This window comes from Cottoperca gobio, chromosome 24, assembly GCF_900634415.1.
Source record: "Cottoperca gobio chromosome 24, fCotGob3.1, whole genome shotgun sequence".
Classification (NCBI taxonomy): domain Eukaryota; kingdom Metazoa; phylum Chordata; class Actinopteri; order Perciformes; family Bovichtidae; genus Cottoperca; species Cottoperca gobio.
Window position 1 is genome coordinate 2,588,558 of NC_041378.1, and position 22,755 is coordinate 2,611,312.

The window sequence follows — 22,755 nt, forward strand, 5'->3', positions numbered from 1 at the left end:
AAACCGTAACTTCCTCGGCATCGGTAACAAGGATCATCTCACAGACGTCAGAGGCTTAAGACGCGTTCTAGACTTTATGAGTACATGAACAAATAGTTTGTAAAAAACAATCTTCCAGTGTGTTTGGCTGCATGGTGCTGCAGGAGCTGAAGCCTTGTGTATATTTGTAACAAGTAAAATAATTAGATTGTTATAGCACTGCAATGCAACAGCAACCAACGACCATCTGTCCACGGCGAGTGTCTCTACCTAAAGAGAACGTTGTGATGCTTCTTCTGTCCCACTTTGAAAGGCTTCCAGAGCTGCGAGTGAGTACAAGGTGTCATCTCTCATGTGGTCTCACATTAAGGAGAAAGCGTCTGTGTGTCTTTGGAATGTTTCTTTTTCTCTGACACAGAATAAAACTCATGTACAAAGTTCTGTTTAGTTTTGTAAATACAACAAGGGGGAAATATTTCTGTAAACTTCCATTATTTTTGCATAATTTAACATAATAAAGCAAACTTCTCCCTGCAACATAGTCTCGTTTAATGTCGTCTGTACTTTTCTTTTTAATCTGTGGGATGTATTCTGTTCTCCTAAAGAGGTCAACAAAGGGGCGTTCTCATTATCTCTGTATTTTTAAATTCATAATAGGAAATTAACTAAACTAAAAATAACTCAAATGTGCTGCGAGGGAACATAAAACCGTCTCCGGGATCAACAGTGCAGATTCTCATCTCTTCTCTTTTTACATGTAACTCGAACTACGAAATGTTATTTTATTTGTAAATCCAAAATTCAACAAGTGAAAGTTTTAAACGGGGAAGATTTTCATCTCATAATTCAAACGTCTCATGTTTTTGTTTGTTCGTTATGCACTATATTACTTTCATATGGCCGATGTGGAAAATAAACAACATGTATGGAGGGGGAAACCTATCTTTGTTAGCAGCAGGACACCCCTGTCGGTTCACCAAAATGAATTGCACCTGCAGAACTAAATAAAAAGGTACCAATTCCTTCACCTCCAGCTGTCTCGATAAAACATAAACACAGTCTGAAGACGGGTCGGTAATAAGAGCCGAGCCCGCAGCTGTAGGAAGCACAATCTGGAGATGTGTAATAAAGAAACACACAGTCAAATCCCTCTTTGTTGTTTACCATCCGAGAGTATGGAGCACACAACATCTTAAAACTAATTTCATTGTAATGAACAAAGGCAGCGCAGTGACCTCTGTGTTCACGCTAAATGTCAACTTGATCAACCGACCGCTCGGCTCCAGATTGGGCCGCGAAAACAAATTTGCTTCAACCTTCAGCTCTGCACATAGAGCGCATGTGGGAAGGCACGGCTGGCATCGCAAACATTTACGTTGGAGGCATCATCAGTCAAGCTTTTGTAAATGAAAGATAATATTTCAGGGTGGTGTTAGAGTGTGTGTTCCTTCCCCCCCCCGGGTAAATGACTGATTACACTCTGATGTGTCTCAGTTATGAAGGCGTTTGCACAGGGAGCTGGTGGAGCTGCTTTGTACTGAAGAAAGGATATTAATGTGCAGCTGCCAGTACTACAGGTACTCATGTCGCAGGGAAGCGTTTATGCTGTGGACATCACTTTCTTTTGTCTTGATTTTGAAACAGTAATGACTCCCTTTGAACCCTCCACTTTTACTTGGCTGGGTTTTTTTTTTTGCTGATTTGCAAATCTGATGTTAATCCTAAAGAGCCCCCTCGAGTACTGTAAACTACACAATTCAACATCTGTGTGGGAGAAATGTGCAATACATCCAACTTTAATCTCCGGCCTCCTGCTCACATCAAACCTTGAGGTCCTCGTGTGAGATGGTCAGTGGATGAAGTCCCAGGAACAGTTAGGGGAGGGTGTCTCCGGCGTTGTTTGGGTTCACGTTGAACAGCTCCGACTAAAGGAGCTCAGAAACAACACGATCTGACGGAGACTTTGGAAAACACATTTCCAACAGGTAGTTTCTAGAAGGTACTTAAAGGGCAAACATGTAAAAGTACTCATTATGCATAATGTTGTTATAATATTGGATTATAATAAGTGATGCATTAATGTTGCAGCTGGTGAAGGTGGAGCTGATGTGTAGCTTGTGGATCTTATCTTATATACTAATACTACATTACAAGTGTTGCTTAAGTGAAAGTACAGAAGTATTATCATCACAGTGTGTGTTTCACAGTCTTATATTATAGAACATTATATATTCTGACATTTTAATTTGTCAATGTGGAGTAAAAAGTACAATATTTGCCTCTTAATTGTTGTGGAGCAGAAGTATAAAGTAGCAGAAAATGGAAATACTAAATTAAATTAGATAAAAGTAAATGCACTTTCAACCACTGACGTTTCATTAAAACTTTATTGAACAGACAGGCTACATTAACAAGGTTATAAAACAATATACACATTCCCCCTTCTTAATGAAGTCCGCCTGTTCTTCTTCTACCAGTTATTGCTGCACCTGAGAGGAAGTGGCAGGTGATAAACGCTCGCGCAACTGCAGGGATTTAATCCAGTGTTTGCTACATGTAGCTGCTGGAAGAACATTTAGGGTTAGCTAACTGATGCCACAGAGAAAGTTACTCAAGGAAACATTATGAAAGCCACCGAAAGTGAGAAGAAGGAGAAGGAGAAGGAGAAAACAAACTGGCTGCAGGTGAAAATATATATATATATATATATATATATATATATATATATATATATATAACAAGTAGCATGCAGATGGTGCAGCCGCAGATAGCATTGTGCAGCACAAACTTCGTCTGAGGAGCAAGATGTCAGCACACTTTGGAGACCCAAGTTGCTGTGCAGAAAGGCTGTGTTTTGGTAAAGTTATTGAATTGTAACATCATTTAATGTTGTGCCAATTTGTTATTTGTGTGTTGTTGGCAGTGGAGGATAGTTCAGCCATGTGTTCAGGACATGCAGGGTGTAATACGTGTGTGGTTTAGTGGTTTCAAACACTGCATGTCATTAGATCACTGTGTGCTGTGTGATATCGCTGCTTGTTCTCTCACATGTGCTTTTATGCTTTATGTTTTAGCATCTGCTGCCTGATGATCTGCACAATTAACCTGCTGTCCTTCTATTCACGTGCTTTGTGTTCATTGGTGTTTATAGGGAATCAATTTGTTGGTGGTTGAACTGGCATCACTTCTGCTGATTGTTTGTCTTGTGCACATCTGGTGCTGTGAACACTTTCTATACGTTGTGGTGAAACAGTCCTGTTAGAGTTTTATAAGTGGATAGTTCCCCCCAGATGTTTTAATCTAACACAGAAGACTTCTACACCAAGTGTTTGCTGCTTCAAAGTGCACATAGCAGTGGATGTTTTGGCTCTATATCGGGCGACATGGCTTGTTTTGATTGGTTTATGTCTTTGCATCTGATCATCTGCTTTATATCTCTTGCTTTAGCTTGTGGCAGATTTCCTCACATGATGTTGTCATCGCATTAAGAAGTTTCCTCTGTGCTCCCTGTAAAGCAGGTCTCAGGTGGAAGGTGATCATGTAAGGATGTAGACACATGGCTCATAAAAACAAAAAGGATTTCTCTGTCGTATATTTGTTTCATGAGAAATATGATGATTGTCCCACAAAGGATAGATTCTCATTCTCTCCCCACACTTTAAAAACACTTTAGCTCAGACCAATGTGGTTATGTGACCGCGTCCGTAACTATTCTTCGTATCATAATTACATCTAACCTGCTGAGCCGCTGTTCTCCTGTTTGCCGCCGCGCCGCTCGGCTGCACACATTAAACTCACACCGTGATGGTCCTCCGCTTATCAACGTTGCATAGTGTCTGCGCCAAGCCGTAACTTTTTTGTCATTTTTAATATGCATAACTGAATAATTATCTTCTGCTGCACATCAGGTGGACTGTTTAGATTTATACGTCTCATTTCACCAGATAGTGCACCCCCCTCGGTGGCTGGAGGTGCTTTGTGGGGAACGACTACTATAAGATCCTGCTGCACAGCTGGCTCTATATGTCCTGCAGATCTGGGGACACGTTGGCTGACTGGAATGTCTTGTGGTGCAATCAAACAATCCTTGGTGGGGGGAAAAAGGTGTCATAGTAGACACACGTCTATTGTGACGTATGTTGCAAAAATGGGACCCCCCCCCCCCCTTTACTGAATTTCTCATTATCTGTTAATGAGACTCTGTGGCCTCTCAGGCACGTCTTGCATTTGCAAGATGTAATGTTGTCATAGCAATGTGGAACGCATCCACGTCTGGTGGGACGGGGGCCAACAAGGTGCAGGATTATGAAGCTGCGCCTATGCAGATTAGATTCTTGTATTATCCAGAGTGTCATCATGAACTCAGGAGAGCTAACACTTTTCTAATCCTCCCAAGGCTGTTTCCCCCTCTGTGTTATCTCTGCTTTTGTCTCGGGGGAGCGTTTGTCTGATCCTTGTAGTTTGTGTAATCCCGCTCGTATCTGTCGGGACACCGTTTGGCCTGGAGAGACACTCTGTGCTGGTGCAATGTGGATACCTGCATTGTATTTGAAAGTGTCTGTGAGGATGTTTGGAAACACATTTAGTGTTTAGTAGTGATGCGTCTGCAGAAGCCGTTTGAACTCTGACTCTGACACCAGGGGGGTAAATCACAGGTGACATCACGACACCATATTATATCGTATGTGATTATTATATGTGATCACCGATATCACAAAGTCTGCCACGATACGTTTCCATCTTAATTCAGGGGCCCGCGATCAATATGAGATATCATATGTCCATTTAACACATTACATTAATATCAGCTCGCGAAAAGCAATTCAAATATGATTTGACAATTTTATTAATGAGCTTTTGTAGGAAGGAAAATGGAAACGACAGACTTTCAAAATAAAGGCGTATTCTTCAACCGCCCCAAGTTCTCCCACAATGTTCACTTCGCTCTGCGTCGGCCAATCGGCTCGCTGCTCCCCTCACTGCGAGTGGGACTCAGATTCTCCTCGAACAAAACTGCCTGTTTGCTATCCTGGCTCCAACATGGTGGAACGACCTCCACATTGATGTGAGGACAGCAGACGGTCTTCACACCTTCTGCAGACTGAACACTCTCCTGTTCCCACTGCACCTCGGCCAATGAAAGGCAGTCGTATAAGAGTTGTATCCTCATGATTGTTTGCACTTTTTGTAAGTCGCTTTGGACACAAGCGTCAGCTAAATGAGCTGTGATGAAGTGAAGCTCTGCTGCGTTGATGGCTGCTAAAGATCTCTGACCTCCCGCCTGTTCTCGCCGCAGCAGGAAACGGGAAGGTTTGACCGAGGTTTGCCACCTGGGGCTCTCTGGAACTGGAACATGCTCGCAGTGATAATTAATGAGAATTACCCTTGAAGAGAGCGGTACTTTGGCAGGGAGGGTGAGAGAGAGAGAGAGGGAGAATGGGACTGGGAGGGGATCATTGACACGTAATGACTGTGGGGAAGAAGATCGAGATGGAGGAGAGATGAAAAGAGACTAATGTGATTGTTTTGCTACCGGCAGAAGACATACTCGCCTTGGCAAACATACTGCAAAGTATAAATATCATGATTTATTTAACTTCCGTTTGCAGCTCTGCAGAAGAGGCCTGAGTGGCACTGGAGCATATTGTGTGGGAGGTATTCAGGCGTTATGATCTGAACGGGAAAAGTTTCTTATTTCTTTAAAACGCCAAAAAAGCCTCCGTCTCTCAAATTCCATTTCATAAAACGCTTGCTTAGTCTCAAGTACACTTGACTGGAGAAAGGAAATCCCTGAGGCTAGACTCTCTGTGCTGAAACAGTCCACGGCCTTTTAAGTAAGTAAAAACCAATGCAAATAATTAGTTCTGAGCTAATGGCCCTCAAACAGAGTTAAGTTGACTTCCACTGGAGCAGTGCTGCTCAGTTCTAACACCAACACTTTAATTATAATCAACTGTCGGAGGATTGAGCGTGGTCATATTTCAAAGGAAACATAATGCTCGTTATTAGTCATTTTCCAGCTTTTTTTTGCATTAAACTAACCAATAAATGCAGCGTTTAATGCATTACAAGCGTTTCTTTTAGTCAGGCCTCATTACAAAGAATTAACAATACACACAAGACTGATTTGCATATTATTTTTGGAGAGGGATTTGGACACCATATGGATTTAGGGAACATACTGTAGCTGTTTTCGAGGGCGTCATTTCCACTGGCAAACACGGGAAATTTCACTATTCATAATCCTTTTTCTGTGTCTCCACTTTTACTGTTTTTAGTTTAATTTACGCACCAAAATGTGTCTAAACGGCGTCCTCTCATTGTGCAGAGAGGAGCTGGAGAAGCTCTTCTGCTGTGAGCAGCTGCTCGGCACTTACAGACCTTGCATGCCGCAGGTTCTGCCTCTCAGGCTACACACAGGATTGTTAATGGAGGTTTCTAGGTCTTCGTGCAGCCTGAAAAGGAAACGGCAGACACTAACTTTGCACCTTGGGTCTTCCTCTGCATGTTTTATTGAGTAAAAACAAATTCATCTATATTTTTAATTCATAGTCATCTTCTATGAGAACCAATAATACATTGCATTTCTCTCATTGTTTCAATTTTGTGCATGTTTTGGTATTTGTTGCATTTTTAGGTGATTTCTCTTCATGTGTTTTTGTCCTTAGGGGCCACCGTAGCTCTGTCAAGGAAACTAAAGTGCCGTAGTTAATCATTTATAGTACATTTTACACCATTTCTTTTTTGTTTGCATGAATATATTATTGTGGAAAGCCCAATAACACAGTTTATCATTATTATTTCCTAGATTATATAAATGTTTATGAACACAGGAAGTATAATTCACTTCCATAACCTCAAAAACAAACATGAACGAGCAGTTCTGTTTGGTCCATTGTGGTATTAGTAATTCAAAGGTTTTTGTGGGATGTCGTAATCCAACAGTAGAAGCTATTTTTACACATTAGTACCTGCGAGTGGAGAGGAAATATAAAGGTATGAAATCACCTCCTGTCATGTGTTTAGTTGGAATAAAAACCTGCAGAGATTGGAGAGCTCCATTTGAGTCAATAAGCCTTGTGTTCCCTTATTGCAGCACAAAAACAGAAAGGAACTAAATGTCCTTCTGCTGTTTTGGAAGCTTTTTCTTTCACAAAAGTAGAAGCATTGTCCTTTAGTTTAGCTCCAACCGATGCTAAACACATCTCTGCAGAGCCGGCAGCTCGTCTCGCACGTCCTTCCATCAAAGACTTTTCAACAGCGTGATGGTCAAGTTCAAAACGGCTACTGGCAAATTCACCCAGTGAAGGGAAAGCACCAGTCTTTTTGAGTTATTATATGGAGCCTTACAGAGATCAGTGATATTTCAGCTGGGCACATATGATCTCTTTCATCACAGTTGTCACAAATGATGTGTGAGGGTGATGGTGACCTTGAGGGTGGAGGTTTAGACCTCCAGAAAGGCCAGAGTGCTGCAGAAAATCCTCGGCCACAAAAGGAGAAAGTCCATTTTCCAAATAATAAAAAATAGGATTATTTTTGCAGCTTTTGTTCGCCTGCACAAATCAATGAAACCTCGTGTTCTTTGCATCTCTTGTGCGTGTGTGTGTGTGTGTGTGTGTGTGTGTGTGTGTGTGTGTGTGAGAGAGAGACTTTGTACTGGGTGTCTGTATCACCGTAGAGAGCTTGTTGCCACGTCTGCTAAATATACAATCACCCAGCCGTATAGGCGATAACAGCAGACCTGTATTGGATTGCCTTGCTGTGTGCTGCCTACAGTTAATAAATTGCCCAATAAATCTTACTCAATCAACTCGTCTCACGGAGACAGGACATGGGTCTCTGAGGCTATTGCTAAATATTTATATTTCCATTTCAAATCAGTGTGTGCTGAGCAAGTTTATCTCAACGACTCTGCAACCAGCTAATGAGTGGAAAGCAAGAATCAGTGTGTGTGTGTGTGTGTGTGTGCTTTTATAATTTCTCATGTCGTCCTATTCTTATCACGTGTTGAACTGAACGCGAACTCTTTGTTGGTAGTTTCAGACAAATGAAGCTTTTTCATTTGCATGTGAGCCACCGCGACACGCTGAGTTAACGTGAGCCTCAATACCTCTGTGGTCTACTTAAACATACAATCCTTCACGCTTTGACCAATTACTGCATCTTATTTTCCATCTAGGCATTTTAACCAACATAAAAAGTTGTATGTGGCGCCTTACAAACTCCCCTGATGGACACTAATGAATAGGACGGGTCATGACGTTGATGTCTGACCCCAGTCACCGGGTGAAAGCATGAAGCTACCTACACTCACATAGTAATTGCTTTTTTGGTTTAATGAAATTCCTCTCGCGGACAGTCCCTCACCTTGAGGGGTGTCCTTGCATGCATTTAAAAAAAAAGGTAGAGTAAAAGTTTCCTGAGACTGTGAGGAGAATAATCTCATTGTTTGGAGAGAAATCCTTCTCACATTAAAGGCCTCACGCATCTCTGTGCCAGTGAAAGATCCACTGCCTCCGACATCATGTCCATTAAAAACTGAGCTCATATTAGGGCTACTTTAATACCCAGCGTCGCTCAAATATCCAATATATTTAGTCATGGGGTGTCACATTGTTAATGTCAGTTTCCTCATGTTTATCTGCGTCCACACAGGTGACGTACAAACAGCTCACCAACAGGTGTTTCCACAGCACGTCCGATTAAATGGATTTACCGCAAGTTATTATATTAAACTTTTTTTTTAAATGACATCTACACAAATACACTCGTATATATTTATATATATAAAATATATATATTTTATATTTATATATATATATATTTCATATATGTATTTTATATATATATATTTCATATATGTATTTTATATATATATATATTGTTTGATATATATATTTTATATATGTATTTTATATATATATATATATATATATATATATATATATTTCATATATGTATTTTATATATATATATTGTTTGATATATATATTTTTGATATATATATTTGAAATAATATAAAAAATATTTTTAAATAAAATTAAGAAAAAGGCAAATATGCACGGTTTGACTGAGTAACAAATCAAAATATTTAATTTGTGCCTAGACTTTAATATTTGCTTCATACGTCAGAGTAGCACAAGAAAACAGTGCTTTGTGTTTTAAATGCAGCCGCACATTACCAACATGTTTATGTTAACGGTGATTTATAGAAGCGCTCGAGTATTTAAACCCTTTCAGCTACACTGTGAAAGTACCACCACACGGTAGGTGACTGGTAGTAAGTGCATTTAGATTTACGTGCGTGCGTCTAACAATGAAAAATGGGTCCGTGAAATGCAGGTGTGCGTTTGATTAATACCCCTGCCTCTCCCTCTGTGTCATATGGCAGCTTACAACCTCCTGTCCTCCGGGAGCAGAGTGAGGGAAGTCTAACAAAGTCTGACAGTCGTTGTAAGCGTATTATAATTAGATTATTCAACGACTATATTAATTCAGGAGCAAATCACTTAACTTGCTTAGCATCAGACTGTCAGGCCGTGTTGTGGAAAGCCAGAGAAGCATAATCGGGTTTTAAGTGCCCTCAGATATTGGAATTGTGTTGGCCAAAGTCAAAGAAACAATCCTGGCCAAGTGTTGTGTAGGAGGTGGAGCCTGAGGTTGAATCTAAATAAGATGTAGACAACATGTCCTCTAAAGAGCGTAGTATCACCAGAAACATGTATTGTTTTGGGGGCCTTTTTGTCTTCATTTGATAGAACAGCTGTAGAGAGAAAAGGTTGAGGTTTCACTTTCTTTTACACAGAAGCTGCTGAGCAAAGAGGGATTCAATTACCCATACATGTAGAGGCAGAAAAGGGAACGTCTCTTTCTGGGCACTTTCCTCCCTTTCCCCATCGGCCTGCGACCCCCCCGCCCCCAGGTGTGAGATCCACATTCAGACCTCTTGAACTCAACAGCCAACATTCAATTTGGTGCTTGGCAACATCGGGAATACTTAAAGGAATCACACAACGCTGTACCGTTGCAGGTTCTGAATCCACTGCCAGCCGGATGCAGCCTTTCACGACTCTCCCAGCAGAACTCCAGCAGTGTGTGCAGATTCCTGCCACAGTGGAGCCGTCGACTCAAAGTCCCTTCGACCTAACATGCTTGGACCCACAGAAATTGATTTCACTTAACGGTTGAAAGTCCTTCAACAATGCCGATTCTTAACTCTCCGTTATCCTTTGATTTGACCTATTGGGCTCCGTAATCTTGTTCCTCTGCTTCTCGCTAATATCCACCCGAATCCTCTCAGATCAGCTGTCGTGTCCAGGGACTCGGACCAGACTCCAGAACGCCGCTTCCATCACCTTGATCTTTCAACAATTTGTTTTCTCAAGGTTGCCGCGAGGGCGATACAATCAGGCGGTGTTTGCGATGGAGAGACGTTCCCATGTTGAGCCTTTCTGTAGATGAAGCCTTTTCAAGGGAACTCTCAATGGGTTTGGGGGAATTAGTCGATGGTGTGCATGCTTCACTGTGTATTGTGTGGGAGAGACGGGGTATTAGCGCAGGACGTTTTGAATACTTCGGATTAACCTTCTCAACACTGGATTTCAATAGTTCCATCACTCGTGGATGTAGTAATTCCTTTCCTGCAGTGAAATCACATGCAGTGTATCGTAAGGGCTGCACATGTTCCATTCGCTAAAGTACGTTTTATTTACGCTCTTGGATTATCCTTAGCTTTACTCTAAATACAGTATCCTTAGCCCAAGGTCGTACTTAAAACCTGGCAGCGAGACAGCTGAGATCTGATTTATACAGCTGTCAAACCTGTAAAATCCCGAGCTAACCCTGTTCCAGCAGGGTTATGTCTCTGTGGACTAAAATAATTTCATTTTAGACTGTGCCAGTGAGCCGAATGAAATGCTGAGCTTTAAAAAGCGTGGAGAAAGCAGTTCCTGTATGTCACAGGGATCTGGACCTGTGGGAGGAAGCGATGACGGAGTGATGATGTCTGGATTATTACACGTTAGAGACCTCTAATCCTGTTTTGTTTTTCATGAGCTAAATACTGTTTTGAGCTCACTTCACCTTTTCGGATGGCAAATACGTGCAATGTCTTTGACCTGTCTGTCAACTGGAGCAAACTACACATTCATTTCATACACAACATTTTGATTTGAAAGGAGCCAGATGAGGTGGTTCATCTAGTAAGGATGCCACCTGGGCGCCTCCCTAGGGAGGTGTTCCAGGCACGTCCAGCTGGGAGGAGACCCCGGGGAAGACCCAGGACTCGATGGAGAGATTATATCTCCTCACTGGCCTGAGAACACAGAAAGGAACGCAGGAAGGAAGGAAGGAACGCAGGAAGGAAGGAACGCAGGAAGGAAGGAAGGAACGCAGGAAGGAAGGAACGCGGGAAGGAAGGAACGCGGGAAGGAAGGAACGCAGGAAGGAAGGAAGGAAGGAACACAGGAACGCAGAAAGGAACGCAGGAAGGAAGGAAAGAAGGAAGGAAGGAAGGAAGGAAGGAAGGAACGCAGGAAGGAAGGAACGCAGGAAGGAACGCAGGAAGGAAGGAAGGAAGGAAGGAAGGAAGGAAGGAACGCAGGAAGGAAGGAACGCAGGAAGGAACGCAGGAAGGAAGGAAGGAAGGAACGCAGGAACGCAGAAAGGAACACAGGAAGGAAGGAAGGAAGGAAGGAAGGAAGGAAGGAAGGAAGGAAGGAAGGAAGGAAGAAGGAAGGAAGATTTTCATCACACAGGTAACTTGAGATCGCAGTTTAGCGGCCATGTTGGAAACAAACGAATACGTAACTCCAAGAGAAAATCCAGGAAAAAGCCGTCACGATGCTCAACATCGAGTTTAGTGCTAAAAAACCCAGAGATTAAACCAGTGAAGTGGCAGATCCTCGGGGTTACCTGCGTAATGAATTGGGTTTTCAGTGTAATAGCCCACCTGTCCCATGTTGGCTCAGCCTACATAGTGACTGTCTTGGGGTTTTTAAAGCAACATTAAATGTAAAAGAGGAGCAGTCAGCTCTCATTGTAGCTGAGGTGTTATGTGTTGCACCCCACAATGATCTCACCATTCAGTGTTTAAGCCAAATACATTTTGTTTTCCCCCAGCCTGGAGAGTCATCTACATCTGCTACCGCGTCCATGCTTGTGTTATTAATTAGCTTATTTGTATTATTCATTTGTACAAAAAAAACACAGTTAATTTATCAGCTAAAACTAAAAGTGACCTCACTTAAAATGTTGCTTATAATTCTTCATTTTAATAGAAAATTAGACTTAGTTGCCCGTTAATTAGGTTCGCCTTCCTAATGCTGACTCGGTCTAATACAACCTGCACTAAATCCTGCGTTCACGAAGATTATAATGTGTTAGAGGAGTAGATTCAGCTTTATGGTCAATTAGGAGGCTCCACTTTGTGGTGCAGTTGAATTATATTGTGTTATACTCGGCTTGATATATTCCAGGTGCCCAAGTTTAAATTGGTTTGTCTGACCTACAGTGTAAAATATATTCAGCTTCATACAAGAGTAAGAAAAGCAGGATGTGTGTAACTTTTGAGAAAACTGGAATCCTTTTGAATTTCTGCCACTTTCGACTCGATGAATTATTTATGGTTCAAATGGTTCCAGATTACTTCTCTATCAATTAATGGATTATTTGTGTTCCCTCTGAAAAACTATGAAAATATGACTCAGGCTCAAGCCGAAATTATGAATTAGTTTGTCAATGGACAGAAAAATAATCTATTTTGATAATCAAATAATTATTTGAGTGACTTAAATGTTAAAGTGTGCTGCTTCTCTTTTTATTATTATAGTACACTATATATTTGAGGAAATAAGGGAATGTTTGTTCATCAGAATTAACAATTTATAAACCTGTGAATGACCTGTTTGACATATTTTATAGACTAAATGAATCAAGGAAGTTGCCGCCTGTAGAACAAAGAGTGAACCCCGACGGGGGATGTCCACAGGTCAAAGGCTCCTGTCCTGAGTGGCATGAGGAGGCCGAGCTTGGCAGAGAGAGCATGTTAGCTGAGGGACACACACACACACACTACACACACACACGGACACATGCGCTCACCTTGAGGGGCGGTGTTGGCTCTTAGCTGTGATCGGCTGACGTGCAGCACCTGGATACCGTGGCTCCACGCAGCAAACCTGATCTATGAAGCAATTATGGTAAAAACGTCTGTCTAAGCATTCCTGGGGTGAAGAGGACTGACCGGGATATTAAACAGATTCCATTACACACAAAGTGAAATGTGATGGTGGCACAGCAAGACAGTCCTTTTGTGTGGCGATTAGGAGTTCCCCTATAGATGGATCCAAGTACTTTAACCTCCACACACACACACACACACACACACACAGAGCTGTGCTTGGCGACAGACCAAGAACCATGTGTGTGTGTGAATGTGCAGCATTTAAAGTGTACGTGACATGACTGTGTGTGTGTATTTAGCCTCATACACTTTGATAGATTGCAGAGTGCGAGCAGTCCTTTCAGTCTGGAGGAAGCTTGGCACAGAAGGCCACTTATCCCAACTCAACAATCACTTGATTTACTGTTACACAGGATCAAATCAAAAGCAGAGCTGTGCAGAACAAATCAAGAACACAAGAAAACACACAGTTATTTCAGCATTAAAGGAATATTTTACCCCCACAATGACCATTATATATCAAATACTCGTCTTCCTGTTACCTTGATTTGTTGAAGAACACTTTTCTCGCATGTCTTCATGTTGAAAAAGAATCAAAAAAAGTAAAGTAAATGCGGTTCGTGTGAAGTTTTGCCGATGAGCTCCAAGATATTTAATTTAAATCATTGATTTATTAATAAACAGTGTTCAATGGGTATGAATACTTCACATAATCAGGTTTCAAGTGTTTCAAGACGCCACACTAACCACAACATCTCATTCAGCCTCACGCTCTTCACTCCAAACTCATTAAAGATTAAAACCGTTACGAACAAAACATTAATATAATTCTATCTTCGGTACTCTTAAGATCTGTACGAAGGTTTAGTGTATCATTATTATATATATTAGTGATTCACTTTCATTATTCATGCATTCATTACCTTCTTTAGTCGTAATATTCATTCATACATGTTCACATGATCATTTTGGTCATATATCGTCTTTTGTTTAAATGTATTTATTTTTATTATTATTATATATATTATAATTATATTATATATTATATTATATTATTATTTATTTTATTTATTTATTTGTTTATTCCGTACAAACGACGTCTTTTGACAATGAAATATATAAGCGATTAAAATAAATAAATAATAATAATAATAATAATAATAATAAAAACAAACAAAGAATAATAATATATATTAAAAAAATATATATATACATAAAAAATAATAATAATAAAACAAACTAACAAAAATTATATATGTTAAATAAAAGATAATAATACAAATATTGTGGAAAAATATATTTGGTGTATAAGCAAATTGAGACACATGGCAGACGTGTATTAATATTTCGACAATAAGTCTACCAATTGTTCCAATACTGATTTTTGGTCCATATTAATACTATTTTAATATTAGAAAGGTAGATGTAATAGTATGCTGACGATGTAAGATTTAATCTTTCAAGTCTTATATTAACTTTGAGCTGTTTTAGAGGGTCGTCTTCTCCAAGTCAGACGAGGCCTCTGAAGCCATTTCTCCTCTTCGTCCATCCGTCTTGCTTACCTATCTGCACACATGAACAGAGACACGATGACACATGATGTGCAGGAGACGGACACTGATGGGAAATCTATAATAAAACACATTTCAAGCTTGCTTCACATCATTCCTTCATCTCCACAGTTTAAAGTACACCCATGCAGATCACGTAAAGGTTCATTGCAGGTCGATGCTGTAGTACTTGACCATATTTAATTTGTGGGACATGTATATGAAGAATCCAACACATGTAGGTGCTTTGCTTTTCTTTTCTTTAATTGCAATAAATGCCAATGTGGCTCTGCTTGCAATTGGGTTCTGCCCTGCGAGAGCTGCCTCGGGCCATTACCTTACTCTCATAGCTATTTAAAGTCCTCAAAGTATGATACATGTCCCCGCACTGCAGATTGTAGCCGAGGTGTCACAAATGACACCGTCTTCAAAATGAATCAATCACAGCCACTGCGCCCAGCCATGGCGACTTCCTGTAAAGTGAACGCCACACCAACAGGACCTGGCAAGCGACCAATTCCATCTCCATTAATTTCATATGAGGAAGTGAACACTTCGCTGCACAGTGCATGCTGGGACACGATAGCTTGAAGTGCAGAGCAAGCACAAGACGTGTGGAAAAGGGGGGAGCGGGAGAAAAAGAAAAACTCATTCCATTTTATGCAGATAGTGTCGGCCATGCAAGAACCAAATACATTCGGCCAAAGAAGATTCTGCTTCTCCCACTTTCTCTTGATCAGGGAGTAACATGAGCTGGGGACAGCGGCAGGAGGGTTTCAGAAGATGGATGTTTTTAGGCCAATAAAGGTTATTAAGTTAGCAGTGAACTGACTGAATGAGAATAAGTTATCAAGGTCATAAACCAAAGGGATTAGTTACAGGTGCATTCATTTATTTGATAAACCCAAAGCCTGTCGTGTATATAGTCAAGTCAATTTGGTTTGCATAGTTCAACATTGCAAATGTTCCTCAAAGTGCTTCACAATCGTTCCTTAGACCCTCTGTTCCGTACAAACCTTTTATTTTGCAAACAGTCGCCTATTTACTAGGGCTGTCAAGCGATTAAAAAAAATAAATCTAATTAATTACAAGCTTTGTGATTAATTCATTAATTAATAGTTGCTGTGAGAAGCATTTCAAAATATTCAAATGGATTTTGGAAGATGAGTGAATCAATGAGTAGCATTATTAACTGTCAACATGTCTTTTATTTCAATACTATTTCTCCAATATCTTGTGTGCCACAATTATCTTAGACAACACAGACCATCAGTTTGACATAAAGTGCCATTTCAAATCTGGCACAACATCTTTCATTGCACAATAAACAATATGTTTACACATCGAGCAGACATGGAGCAACATTAGCACACCTGTCCTTCAAGCTCTGGTTTGGTCTCCACCAACGCCTAAGGACAAAATATCTCAATGTTTATCTTAATCACTAGCTAGTCGCTAACTTTGTCTGCAGGGTGCAATGACTCATGAACTCAATGAATCAGCTCACACACACACACACTCAAACCACAGCGGAAATGTACGACAAAACTGAAACAAGCTAAATAATTGAGTTAAGTTTCTCTCTTTCATATTAGATTGAGGTATTTCATCCACGTTATTACAACACAAAGTGAAGTTAAATGACATCTATGATGTGCTTCACCTGAATTGATCATGTACCTGTGTGATACTATAAAGTTTTCAGCGGAGACGTGTGGATGTGTTTGCTCTGCCCTGTGAGATCTCATCAGGACAGCAGGTATTACCGGCGGTTCTGCTCAATCGGCTGCTTCTAAATGCGTCTGACATTTTGCCGGCTCCTTCAGGACGAGTTTGCCGTGAGGATGTGATGCCATATTAGCCTACATCATGTGGGATCATTACAAAGTATCGCAGTATGTGTGCGGAGAGTCATTCCTCTCCTCTCCTCTCATAACTCAGAGGAAACCACGAAGCCGCCCAAATCTTTCATACTGAAAAACTCTGATTAATAAGCGCCGTCAGCACTTCTCTGAACCCGACTTTTCGGTTCATACTATAACTGTCGATTGGATTTTAAAAAGAAAAACGTGCCAAATTTCAGAATGTGCTTCCTGTTAAGGTTCATTTTTGTTTCAGGGTATGGCCTATTATAATGATGCATGCATGCTTGGTTTTAAATGGCAATGTATTCACGAGACATGACCAGGGGATTATGATAATGAATAAAGATCTCAAAGGGCATTCTGTGAGGAGTGGGGACGGAGGGGACGCCTGTGGAGGAGGAGCAGCGGAGACATTAGAGGCTCTGCAGACGATGCAACGGAGCACAAAGAACGGTGCTCGGATTCCTGCAGACAATGGAATCTAGTCGAGTGATCAATACTTCGTGACTAACTGCTTGTCATTGGGTTTATGTTGGCGTCTCTATCAATGACTTCAGCGCATGCTTTGACTTTGACGTCTGATCGTGACACCAACGACTGACGAGTGGCCTTCAAATGTGAAGTCCACCAAAGGAGGCGCAGCAGCCGTTTGGTGCCCTGCATGCAGTAAACTTTAATAATCAATAGTGAAACCATCGTTCACTCTGCCTTTGAATTTTGTAGCACTTGCAGACAATTTATTGGCACGAAACAGTTTGTGTTGCCACTTAAATGTCAACGTATTCATAGCAGACGGTTGTTGCATGAATTAAGTCTGAAGACTAAAAGTATTTCAACCCTGAGACTGAATTATGTGCGAGATGTTGACACAACGGCAAGCAGATAGTTTGAAGCTCGAGTTTCTGTCGCGTCTTGCAAACCATAAGGATTTTGCATGATCGAAAAAGATGTAAATTTAGCTTCAGATATGAGCGATTTGCCATTAATTCCTAATCACACCTATAACAACAACAGCTGTCCGATGAAGGTGAATGACGGGAACAGGAACAGGGATTTGTGCTCGTACACTAGAAAGATTTGGTTGCCCTTTAAACAAATAAAACAATATGCTGCAACCTGCAACACACCTGTCAGTTCCTCTCTCATTAAGATTGGATGATGCATAAACATAAAGAGCACCATACTGTCATATAGTCTCAGACTGGCTGTGGATTGTTCCTGTGCAAAACTGTTCACGGAAACATTTTGTAGAAGACTTAACGAAGGTCTATGCGACGTGGCTGCCATGATGATTGAATGCTTTCACAATAAATTGGCAATTTAAATAACTTCCATGCAAAGCTTATGCTTTTTATTTCCCTTTGACTTTACAGGTTTGATTTTATGACAAATAGCGTGTGAATGTTTTGCTGAGTTGCTTTATTAGACGAGCTACTACCTTTACAAGATAATTACTTGAGTAAAATTCAAATTAAACATTGAGGTGAGGTGACAGAAGGAGCACTATGAAGAAGAGGAGAAATCCCAGCATGTACTTCACACCAAGCTCTTGTGAGAGCTTTTCAGAAACACCACAATTATATTCTCATACGAGCGCTCGCAGGGACAATTAATAAACTACCTGCACATGTCCGGAATTGCATTTCGTCAGCTGCGCTCGTATAGACAGGAGTTCAGAGGTGCACATACTTGTCTTCTGCTGCACAAATGACATTTACATACATCTATTATACATCTGCTCATTTGTTTTACTGTTTGCACTCGCAGATGTTTCGCTGATTGCGAGTGTACATGCAATATCATCCGTTCAGGGTACCTATATTTGAGCGCCGCCCACGTCATGTTTGCCTCGTAGTGCTAAATAATTCATTAGATGTAGGCATCGCTGCTCGGCTTTGAAGGAAACATCCTCTCCACTTCTGCAATGTGACAGTATTTACATGTAAAACACGGCAACACTGATCGCAGCTTTGCTTAACACAACAGGAAGCCTCGCCAGGAGGACACGCAGGCTGTCTGTCTTAATGAGGGATGACACACGGCATCCTTTTTTATTCTGTATACGAAACCTTTGCTCTGTAAAAATCAAATGTTCTGCAGAATCCCCACTGGGAGGGTTGGGACTTTGCTTCACTGGACTTTGTTGTGTTTTTATTGTGTCTGAGCGATCCAGATCAACGAGAAACACCAACTAAAGTCACAAGGGGCACAATTATTTCAGTCATAATCCAACGCTTACATCATCTGTCTGCCTCTTGTTGTCGTCCACTCGCTCTGTCCCTGGGCCGAGACTGTCTAAGCTAACGGGCTTGATTCTGATGAATATAAATGCTAATTGTTTGCAGGGGAGCAGAAAAGATGGTGTTGTGATTATCCATCTAGTACCATGTGTCATTTCTCAGATGTATATGAGCACGAGTGGCTTGATATACAAACATCTGCCTGGAAATGAGAAGTCTCGATGGAAATGTGCAACATATCCCAAACAGAAGTGTCGTCCATGAGGACAAATCGCTTCTTCTATCATGCAAACCACCAGCTGTGAGGACGGGGAAGAATATGAAGCATACGCGTGCAGCCATCTGACGTGACGGGCGCTCCTTCTTTTCTCTGCAAAGTGTATTTTGTTGCAAGTTTTGAGCAAAGTTCCTGTTTTTGGTCAACGTCGAAATATTGCATTTCGTATGCAACCACATTTTTCAGTGTCTCTGACCTCCTTCTGATAAGAACAAGAATGATCTAGATTGGTGGTCTGCTGTGCACGCAGAGCCTGTGTGTCATTCACTAGCAACACACCGTATCCAAGAAGCCTTAAATGGAAGTACCTTATGTAAGACTTCTCTTCTTCATTAGTCATAGAAACCTTTCTTCCTTTTTGTATCAAGCTGCAATCATGCAGAAGTGGAGTTAATTCGTCTTACTTGACGTTTGACATTTGCATATGTTCACATGTTGACGGTGAAACGACACATTGTGCGGTCTAAAGTCTATCTGCTTTTACAATTTCCAAATAGTTGTAAAAAGGCTAAAAATGCTTTCTTAAAGTGGAAAAATGACATAATTTGTGTGATGAATGGAGATGAAATGTGAGCCAAGTGTCGTCTCCAGGCCTGAAGCATAATTGCACTTCCATTGCACATCGGCTGTAAAGCATCACACTCCTTTGTGTTGCTTTCTGCAAACAGAAGAAGTCAACAATGCACTCACTTAAGCACTGAGCTTCCATTTTTCTTTTTTATATTTTTCATTCCAGCGGTCCCTCCTGCTCCTGCCTCACCACTCAGACAGCTTTTTATTTTGGCATGTGTGACCACTGGGGGATTGAGAGCGAGAGAGGATCACTTTTTATCCACCGTCTCTCTCTAAAACACCTTTCACTTTCTATTTTCTGGATGACCGGCCTGCACTGTTTTACCTGCAGGATAAGCACGTCTCTCAGGCGGACCACCCATATCTGTCTGTCCCTCCAACTCTGTCTTCATACGTGCAAGTAGATCTTTACGTATGTGTATGCATTTATCTGTTTTTATTATCGTATATGCATGCATGTGCAGAAGGTATATGCTGTGTGCATATGTGTGTGTGTGCATGTTTATTACCCCACCCCCCACTTCTTTTCCACTTGTTTTGTTATGGCGCACGGATCTCTCCCTATATTCCTGTGCACAAACTCCTGCTAATACACTTTGACACAGTGGGTAAACACATCATTTCCAATGCTCTTTGGCTGTCCTAACAAGTTGAATTTCTCCTATTCAATTTAAATTCTGGGATTTCACACACTTTAAATCCAGATATTAATTTCTTTCCCTTGAATAATCGGCAGGTTGCGTGTTTGGACTACGCTATCAACATAGCAATTGCAATAATAGACACAATATCTCCCCGTCAACACACAAGGCCCCATAGCAGCAATAAATACACGCATGCATTCACTTACACAGCAAAATATATATCTCTATTCCCAGGACTGTCTCCTTTTCTCCCTTTTTAAAATGAGTTGCCATTTTCACAGCAGCTGGTTTTAGATTATGCAGCATATTCTGGGGCAGATACGAGCTTTCAAAGTTGAAGAATAGCCGGGTGACTCTGCAAGAAGAAGAAGAAATAATCAGTTCTTTTCGTCCTCCATGATGTCGACGCCTGTCTGTCTGGGAACCTGCTTTCTATGACGTCTGCAGACGCTGTTGGTGCACAGCCTCCTCACTAACATGGAGTTTACAGTCTTGTAAAACATTCTGAGTTTAATTACGTTTTGAGGAAATAATCAACGAGGTAGTCGTGGGATTTAATCACTTCTAAACCTTATGACCTTATATATCGGTCCTTTCATATGTTCATAACCATATATTAAGATGTACTTTTTCTGGTTCTTTTTCATGACTTTTCTAATTTAATTTGGTGCTTTTAGTGGTAACTAAACTAAAAATGTACATATTATATATTAATTAGCTTGTTTCTTCTCACCATCAGTCCAGAACTAAAGGTTATTTATTTACTATCATGTACATCTGTAAGAAAATGAGCAAATATTCACTTTTTGCTTAAAAAACGAGCATTAAAGTCGCTGCTGGTTAATAAACTTTCTCTTTCTTCTGCTGTAAGACAAAAACATTTGTTTTACATGAACCAGCTATAGAGGAGACTTGTGTTAGTGATGCTGAATCCATTATTCCTCATCCAGAACACCAGAACTCCTACACGGTCTGAACTTTCCTGCGAAGGGATGCATTCCTCTGTGTGCAGCGGAAGCAGTGATTACGTCTCTCTTCCTCCTTCAACCTGTCATTTCTCTCTTTTATTGCTCCATCACCTGTTCCCCATCACCACAGATCATCCTGTCTGACTTTGTCCTTACCTGCCATCCAGCTGTACACCTGGGACCCACGTTAGCACCTTCCATTCATCATCCTCTCACCTCACTTCATAGTTTCTTCGCCGTCACACATGCTGATTTAGAATCTGACTGGCTTTTGCTCTGTGGAAGGTTTTTCAGTTCTTATTGGGAAGCAAAGAGTAAAATACTCTTTTAAATTACATGAGTTTGATGTTTTGCAGCTGCAACTAACACTCGTCATTACTGATTGATTGTCGGTTATTTTCTTGATTCTTGATCAACCGTTCGTTACTCTGATATTCAAATAAACGTCACAGAAGACGAAGAAAACCAGCAAATTATTCACATTTAAGAACCAGAGAAAGTTACATGTTCTTATCTAAAAGGTTGTTTGTTAGTTGATTACATTTCTGTCCTTTAACTAAATAATAACAACTAATCATCTCAACTGTGAACATAAATGAACTATTCGGGGAGGCTGTGTTTCAGGATGTAGAGAGGTCGTCCATCGGTCGGAAGGTCGCTGGTTCGATCCCCAGTCCTGCAGTCAGCATGTCGACGTGTCCTTGGGCAAGATACTGTCTGTGCGCTTTATAAAAGCATCCATTTATTAATTTTACAAATCTCACAGATTTCTCTCTTGTTTCCAGCTGGACTTCACTCAAACAGCTTTCCTGTTTGTCTCGACACATCGGCTGCGTAGTTGGATCCTCTCAACTCTGGTTGTTGTACAAGTTTAGAAATGAATCATTCATAAAGACAGCGTGGCGTTCCAGTATTCTGTAACTCACAGCCACAACAGATTGTGGGATAGTGAAGTTTACATTCCCTCCCTGTGCTCCGCTGTTTTCCACCCGCAGTCCGACAGAAAGGACCATGACAAAGATGGAGCGTCGCGGAGCGCTTGGCGTTAGTGTCGGAGCCACCGCTGTGATTGTCCTGCAGTTATTAAACAGGAGGAGGAAAACACACCTGCAGGGCCGGACGTGACTCTGACAGATGGGATGTGAGCTGATGCTGCACAAGTTATTCTAAATACTACATGTATACAATATAACTAAATATTATAGACATTCTGACCATACAGGAAGTCTGGAGACTCCGCTTCTTTTAAACTGAATTAGCACTACAATTAAGAAATGTTTTCATTATCGCCTAATCTGCAGATCAATCAAGGAAATGTTTCGTGGACAAAATGTCTTCAGATATTCAGTTTATATGGAAAACTGAGAAGGCAGCAAATAATCCCAATGAAGGAGAAGGAACCAAAGTACTGAAACAACGAATCGATTTTTAAATCGCTATTTAGTTGTTTTAAATCAGACATTTCTGCGCTGA